The following is an 8,857-nucleotide window of genomic DNA, read 5'->3' on the forward strand; positions in this document are numbered from 1 at the left end:
AGCTTTAAAATTTTTCTCTCCATTTTAATATAGATTGTGACTATTTCATTATCTTCTGGATAATGCTGTCAGGTTTATCAAGCATTGGGTTTATTTATTTATTTGCTTATTCATTGGCTCAGCTCCATTGACTTCCCACTATAACAGCCAATTTTAGTTTGTGTACTTTGATGTCAACACCACAAAAGGTTAGGTAATCTTTTCCAGGTAGAAGTTGAAATAAATATCGGAACAATAATCTTCTGGATAATGCTGTCAGGTTTATCAAGCATTGGGTTTATTTATTTATTTGCTTATTCATTGGCTCAGCTCCATTGACTTCCCACTATAACAGCCAATTTTAGTTTGTGTACTTTGATGTCAACACCACAAAAGGTTAGGTAATCTTTTCCAGGTAGAAGTTGAAATAAATATCGGAAACATAAGGCAAATATCTTTTTATGTACTATCTATACCTTATACCTGCATCTCTGAAACACAAAATGTAGTGTGAACAAATGTGATGTTTTTTGCTACTTTTGCAAAACATTTCTGCAATTAGTTGAATTTCATAGGTCAGCGACCTCATATGAAAGACTTCCTCTTAAGAACAAATGAAAGTTGTAACTTTAAAAAAAATAATTGTACATCACCATCCAGTAGTTATTGGTATCAATTATTTGATTTAAAGTAAAATGGACATGTATGTACAATCTATAACAGTGAAACCTTTGCAACCTTCCAACGAACAAAATGATCTTCCTCTCTACCTCAGACTGATGAGGACATCAGCATTTAAAAAGTGTGACTGGAAAATGTAAGCACTTACAATAAAATAAAAGTCAAAAACAATACTAAATTGCAAAAGTTGAATACTTTTGACTTGATTCCAGGTAGTCAGAGAAGTATTAAAAAGCATGCCCTATGACTGCTAACTGGACTGTCAACTTGATTGAGTCGGGAAGTACCTAGGAGGTTAATAGAGTACACTCGTGGGTATGAGGACATTTTTCAGAGGGGATTAACCAAGAGGATGATTCTCTTGGAGTGTGGCTGGCACCATCTCACACCTGGAATAAATGGGAAAAAGCAAAATCCAGTAAGCAAGCACAGATATTCTTTCTCTCTGGTTCCTAGGCATGATGATGTGCAGTGCCCTACCATGCCTCTTTATAATAATAGACAAAAACCTTTGAAGCCATGACATAAGATCTACCTTTGTGTTATGTGAGATATTTTGTCACAGTGATGAAAAATCTAACGCAGAAATTTGTTACCAAAAATGAGGTCTTTGTTATGATTACCTAACCCTTTGAAATTGGTTTGTGGGAAGAATTTAGAAAAGTGAAGCAAGGTAGATGAGCCCTAGAATGTTGCTAAGTAGAATGGAATGGATGATTCTGGCAGAAGTTTAGAAAATACAAAAGCCAACAGAAAATGGACAGTAAAGTCTGTGCTTACAAGGCTTCATATGGGAACAAAGACCCTATTGGAAAGTAGACAGTTTGTTCTAAATTCTAGAAAAGGATTTGTCTACATTTTTATTCATGTTTCAAGACTTTTTAGGAAGTTGAATTTGAATGTTATAGACTAATTTATCTGATAGAGGAAATTTCAATATAGTTCAGCATTCAAGTCGTGGCATTACTGTTGCTAACTGCTATTAGCTAGGCTTCCAGAGAAAAACAGAAATGAAAGATAGAGCAGAAAGACCACAAAAACTATCAGCTTGTTGAGAAAAGCCAGTGTTAACTTCGAGCTAAGGAAGGCATGGTTTATGAAGAAGTTAAAGACATTTTAAAAAGCCAAAGTACTTTGCACTGAGACAATAGTAAAGATGCCTGAGGGCATCTTAGGAGTTGATCAGCTTCCTCCCACTTCAGGTTTTTGTTTTCGTTTTTATTTTTATTTATCTTTAAATTTATTTTTATTTTTTGTCTTTTTGAGACAGGGTCCCCCTGTAGCCCAAGCTGGTTTGGTTTTCTGAAACTTGCTATGTAGACCAGGTTGATCTTGAACCCACAGAGATCCCCTGCCTCTGCCTGCCAAATGCTGGGTAATACTTGTGGGGAGCCCACCACATAGGTCAGGGTTACTCTCCTCTCATCCCCCCTTGAGGGGTTGATGAAGGGGTCAGCCATCACTCATGAATGTTCACTCTTCAACTGCCTACTACAACCTGTGCCTCCCTGCTCTTGTTCTAAGATGTGAAAAAGTAAACTCCTTTAAAGACTTTACATTGAAGGTCAGGAAATGTAATTCCCTTGGTGGAATGCTTACTCAGCACACACAAAGCCTTGGGTTTTGTTCCCAATACTGGGCATAGTGGCACATGCCTGTAATTGTAGCATTTTGAAGATAGAAGCAGAAGGATCACAAGTTCAAGATCATCCTCACTATATAGTGAGTTTGAGGACAGCCTGAAATAGATAAGGCTTTGGTTTTCTGAATAGTTGTGTTGTCAAGCTGCCTTCTAATATTTATGTTTATATGCATAGATTTGTGATGATCTCAACCTTGGTCAGAGACGTTCTTATTGCTGTGCGTAGTGGTTAATACAGAGGGTAAAAACTGCTCAAAGTGCTGAGAATAAGTGATTATGATCAGGCATTGATGGGTTGATATCTGTATCAACCTGCCCCCACCCCTTAAAAGCTCAGGGAATGTCACAGAAAAGGGAATGGAAAGAATGTAAGAGCCAGAGCATGGGAAGGAGTGCTGTGAAATACTGTTTTTTTCTGGACATGACATGGCTGTTGCACACAGCACTGCAGCTGTGGTTACCTGCACAAGGCCTACACAAGATCAGCCAGTTAAAAATTCAAGCATGGATAAGGCAGGATTACTGAGGCTGCATCCTTATCAAAGAAGCTACTGGCAGTTGATGACTGCTGGGAGAGGGAGAACCACTTTTCTTTGGGGAGATGGGTTTTCGGATGTGGCTCAGGACAATGGATGACCACAAGTCCTTGTGCATATGGGCAGCACTAACTGGACTCAGTGGGTTAAAAAAAAGAGAAATATTTTTTAAGACATGAAGTTATGAGGATGATGCATTGGTGGAGTCCTGAGTGAAGTTGGATGGGGAAAGTCCCCCTCCCCTGTCTGTGCCCCCCTTAGTACTTCTTGCCAAATTTCATGTGCTTTATCACACATGTTTTAAGGTGTGTCAATTCTAATTTTTGTCTGCAAATTCCCGAAGTTGGATGGAAAGTCCCCCTCCTCTGTCTGTGCCCCCCTTAGTACTTCTTGCCAAATTTCATGTGCTTTATCACACATGTTTTAAGGTGTGTCAATTCTAATTTTTGTCTGCAAATTCCCTTCAGTGTGGGTCCACCTATTGGAGCCTGACTAACTACCCACCATCACATCTTTAAGGAAAACCAACTCCCACCATCACAGCTTTAAAGAAAATTGACTCTCCCTTTCCCAGCAGCTATCAGTTGCCAATAGTTCCTCAGCTAGGGCTGGGCCTCCTTCCTACTTCTATGCTGAGATACTATCTGCCTCATCTTGCCAGGCCAGAGGTTACTGTAACTTCCATGATTCACAGCTGGACAAGGCTGATGATTACTTTTCTTTTCTGGTAGCATGCATAGCACCTTTCAGCACTGTGAAAGGCACCAATAGAAATGAAACTTTAAAGTCAACACCAGCTTGATTTCTCTTTGTTTATTCTACAACTCATGCATATGGTGTCTGCAGCAATAGGGTCTTACCCTTAAGAGAATGATGCAAGACAAGGTGAAAGTGAAATCAAAAGTACACTGGATATCCCAGGAAGTTAGAGATGCTAGGAACAGGGAGTATCTTTCCAGGAAAGCCACAGGCAACAAGTGGAGCCAGACTTGTTGAAGAGCTATGGGGCAGCAAATGTCAAGAGACAATGTTTTCAATGGCCTTGTGAGTATGCCACTGCACGCTTGGCACAGAACTACAGACATTAATGTTTTCTGTGCTGGGTTTTGGTACAGTCCTCCTTTATTGCTCCTCTGCTCCTCTCCTTTGGTATGGGAACATTCCTTTGTTGGAAGTAACCTTGTTTAAAAAATGGTTAGGGGGGTTCTTAGCTAAGAGGTTGCCTTGAGAAGAGACTTTGAACTCTTGAATAAGTTGGAATTATTAAGACTCTGGGGACTACTGGGAATGAACTAAATCATAAGACAGACATGAGATGTATGGGGGACAAAGGTAGAACTCTATGGTTTCAGAAGTGTTTAAGTGTCAAACTGACAAGAGGTATAGTTGTGTCACTTAATTCTGATAGCCAACTTAATTGCATTTGAACCACTCATGAGGTTAATAAAACATACTTCTGAATGTGTCTCTGAAGGCACTGCTAGACAGTGGGAGGAGCCTATCCCAAATGGGGGTGGCATCATCCCATAGTCTTGGGGTAAAGGAAAAATCCATTGACTACAGCTCTCTCTCTGTCTCTCTCTCTCTGTCTCTCTCTCTCTCTCTCTCTCTCTCTCTCTCTCTCTCTCTCTCTTCCCTCCTGCCTTTTGGCTATCATAATGTGGGATGCTCTGTCCTTGCTTTGAAGGGCTGAAAACTCTGAAACCATGAGTCTAAATATATCTTCCTTCATTTAAACTGTTTATGTGAGGTACTTTGCCATGGTAACAAAAAGTACATCTTCCTAATAAATAGCTCATAAGAGTGAAGATTCAGCATGCAGATGCAGTGTTACTACCATGAAAACAGCACAGCACCATGTGTATTGACATGTTGTCATACAGTAGCTTTCTCAATATTTGTGGTATTCTACAGGGGGCCTCCTTACTGATGTCTCTTTCCAGAATACCATCTAGAGAATAGCAGACACATATTTAATTTTCAAGTCATGTCATCTATACTACAACTGAAATATATTTCCTTCTATCATCAATTCACTTAATGTTGCTAACATTTGAAAGTAGTCAAATTTAATGTAAGACCAATTAAAACATCTTCATAATTAACTAGTATATGTGATGGTAAATCCTGATTGTCAGTTCATTTGGGTGGATAAGCACCTAGGAAATTAGTAAAATCCACCTCTGAGTGTATCTGTGACAGTTTTCCAACACAGTTAACTCATGGGAATAGAAACATCCTGAATGTATATGGTACCATCCCACAGGCTAGGGACTCCGGTGAAGTAAAAGGGGGGGAATAAAGAGAAATCCCATTAGCGAAGACATTCTCTCCTCTCCCCCGAATATGGTTGCATGAGACCCTTGTACCTCAACTAAAATAAATCTTTCCTCCTCCAAATTGGTTATGTCAGGTATTTTGTCAAAACAAAAGATGTCTGATTAACACAGTGATATCGGTGCATAAAAAATGTAACAAATTTTGAAATCTAGATCAAGGAAGGGATAAAAAAATTTAAATGGGTTTAGAAAAAGCTGGGTAGGATGATGAGTCTCTGTGAAATATTTTAAGATATTATACTAAATAGAGAAATGTCGTATTACATTTCATGCTACACAGAGTTTCAAATTGTTTAAAAGTAAAAACATGAGAGAAGCTTGTCATGGCGTTTGTGTATAGACTAAAAATCACACAAAGGAGGTAACCTATGATAATGCACTGGTATTCAAAGGTCTAGAATTAATAATTAACTAAAGACATTTTTAATCCCGAATGTGTGGATCACAAGGCTGGTAGGCTTTCCTCTGCCCTACACTATTTTCAAAATTACAGACACATGTTATACAACATTTTTACCTATGTTGGGCCACATATTCAGTAGTGGGCCCACATACTATAATAGGGCTGAAAACTTATCTCCTAGAGGTGTTATAGTCATCTTAATGTCACAGTACAAGGCATTGCTCATATGTTGATGTGGGTATAATCCAAAGAACAATGCTGCTACTCATATACAAATATACCACACACAAATCTGTACAATGCATAATAGGTGACAATAAACAGCAGTGACACCTGTTTATGCATTTACTGTAATCTATTTATTATTTTAGTTTTTTGTACCTATAAGGAAAACGTTAACTGTAAATGGTTTACTGGTTATGCCAGCAGCTACTTCATGTGTCATGGGTTTACTTCATCTCTTGATTACCTCTATGGCTGACCCATAGCATCTGATCTTCATAGATGTACTTTATGATGCCGTATAATAACACAACACCAAGGTCACAGAACAGCTTATTTCATAGACTGTTCTTGCTTTGTTACATGACTGTGACTGTGTGTAGCAGGAACTGCTAGATCCTCTGTATTCGTTATTTCTCTGTCGCTGTGATAAAACACCATGATCAAAAGTGACTTACAGAAGAAAGAGGTTTTTTTGATGTATAGTTCCAGAGGGCTAAGAGCATCCTATGATAGCAAGGGCAGGAAGCTGAGAGTCCATGTCTTCTGCCAAAAACATCAAGCAGAAAGACAAACTGGTAGTGTGGCAAGGCTATGAACTCTCAAAAGCCTGCCCAGTGACACAGTTCCTCCAGTAGGCTTCCATGACCTTCCCCAACAGTGCCACCAACTGGGGGATAATGAAGCCTGCTCAGCTGTAAAGAATAGAGCATTTTCCAAAGAAACTTTCTTCCATATAACATCTGTTAATGACAAAGCAGAGCACATATTAGGCAACTGATCTATGTTCAGGCTAAAGAAAATTAATTGCCTTAAACAGACAAGGAAAGAAAGTGGAGCATTAAGATTCTGCTCTTCTCAAACTCTTGATAATTGCCTCCATTTGACTTGGTACTTTAAGGCTTGTAATTAGGTGTGCCACCTGTCTTTCCCAGAGGCATGAGGCTGAGTCACTGACTCATGACCCCTGCAGTCTCAGACCCACCCAGGTTCTGAACAGAGCCTACAAAGGACAGGGGGTGTTTTGGCAGCCCCAGCCCTCCAGTGATGGAGAGTTGCTCACAAGGATACAGCTCTTATTGATTCAGAACCTGCTCTTTTCTTTCTAAGTTGACTAAGTTGACTCAGTTAAGGGCTTTTTACTCCCAGTTGGTACCTGGAAAAACATTAATTTGGAGACCTCTAGTTTAGGAACCTCCTTTTCTAGGAATGTACCTTCCTTTATTTTCATGTCTGAATGTCCTTCCAAGAACGGCTGGAGTCTGCATATGAACAAGTGACTATTAATAGAGCTTATACTGTTGGCCATTGCCAACCATGCTTCTAAGTGCTTTACACCACATATATACCGTTCCATACTTTGTGCTTGGTACTGGGATAGGAATTAATAATCAAGTAAAAATTGCTCCTGCTCTCATAGAGCTTGAAATGAAGTGGGATCAAAAGATATTATTCACGGTTTGGGTGGTAGCTCAGTTGGGAAAATTCTTGCCCAGAACGGAAGAGGCCCTGTGTTCAGTTCCCATTTCCCAGCACTGCATAAAGTGGTTGTGACATTACATGCTTATAATCCCAGCACTTTGGAGGAAGAGGCAGGAAATTCAAGGTCATTTCATATATATAATGAGTTTGAAGCTAGTCTCCAAAGAAGAACAAAAAGTAAATTATTCAAATAATTATACAAGTACAAAATGATAAGATACAGGGAGAAATCATTACAGGTAAGTACCACAGAGGAGGAGTTACAGGTGCTGCCCTCATGCACCAAAGTGTCCATTGTAGAACTCAAAAAGCTATTAATAGAGCTTATACTGTTGGCCATTGCCAACCATGCTTCTAAGTGCTTTACACCACATATATACCGTTCCATACTTTGTGCTTGGTACTGGGATAGGAATTAATAATCAAGTAAAAATTGCTCCTGCTCTCATAGAGCTTGAAATGAAGTGGGATCAAAAGATATTAGTCATGGTTTGGGTGGTAGCTCAGTTGGCAAAATTCTTGCCTAGAACGGAAGAGGCCCTGTGTTGAGTTCCCAGCACTGCATAAAGTGGCTGTGACATTACGTGCTTATAATCCCAGCACTTGGGAGGAAGAGGCAGGAAATTCAAGGTCATTTCATATATATATAATGAGTTTGAAGCTAGTCTCCAAAGAACAAAAAGCAAATTATTCAAATAATTATACAAGTACAAAATGATAAGATACAGGGAGAAACCATTACAGGTAAGTACCACAGAGGAGGAGTTATAGGTGCTGCCCTCATGCACCATGGTGTCCATTGTAGAACTCAGAATTAGAAGAACAAGGATGGAGACTTTCACCAAGAAGTGAAGTTTAATCTGTGAGCTAAGTGTTGCCAAGTAACAAATCCAGTCATCCTTGTGGTGTCTGGAGAAATGGTACATGTGGAGATAGATGAAGAAGGCACTGAGTTCAGAGCTGAGGAGGACAAGATGAGCTGAAATAGCCGCAGCTAGACATCGCAGGAACTTCAAGACCATGCTTACTATTACATGCTGCAAGCAGTTAGACGCACCACCAGGATAACTGGTCACAGATTTTGAAAACTACCACTAGCTCAGGAGTGTAGCAGATGAACTATAAAGGCACAGAAAGAGCTGAGAAAAGACTACTAGAAAACTGTATAACCATGTGATACTAATGCTAACTTACACTGAGTAGAGATGAAGAAACTGCCTTTGTTGAAGAAATATTCCAGGAAATTATGAACATAACTTGGGATAAATGACTAAGTACAGTGAAGGAAGATGAGTTGTGAAAATGACCATTGTACCAAAATAAATATGCATGCTCAATGTAATCTCAATCAAAATCCCCATGATGTTCTTCACAAAAATAGAAAAAAAAATCCTATAGTTCATGTGGAAGCAAAAAAGACCCCAGATGGTCAAAGCAACCCTGAACAAAAGAATAATGCTGAAGGGATAATGTGATATACCAATTCAAGCTATATCACAGAGCTATAGTAAAATAAACAACATGGTATTGGCACAAAAACAGAAACTGAGATCAATGGAACAACATAGAAGAT

Source organism: Nannospalax galili, unplaced genomic scaffold (genome assembly GCF_000622305.1).
Source record: "Nannospalax galili isolate Female #2095 unplaced genomic scaffold, S.galili_v1.0 scaffold4511, whole genome shotgun sequence".
In the NCBI taxonomy this organism is placed as follows: Eukaryota; Metazoa; Chordata; class Mammalia; order Rodentia; family Spalacidae; genus Nannospalax; species Nannospalax galili.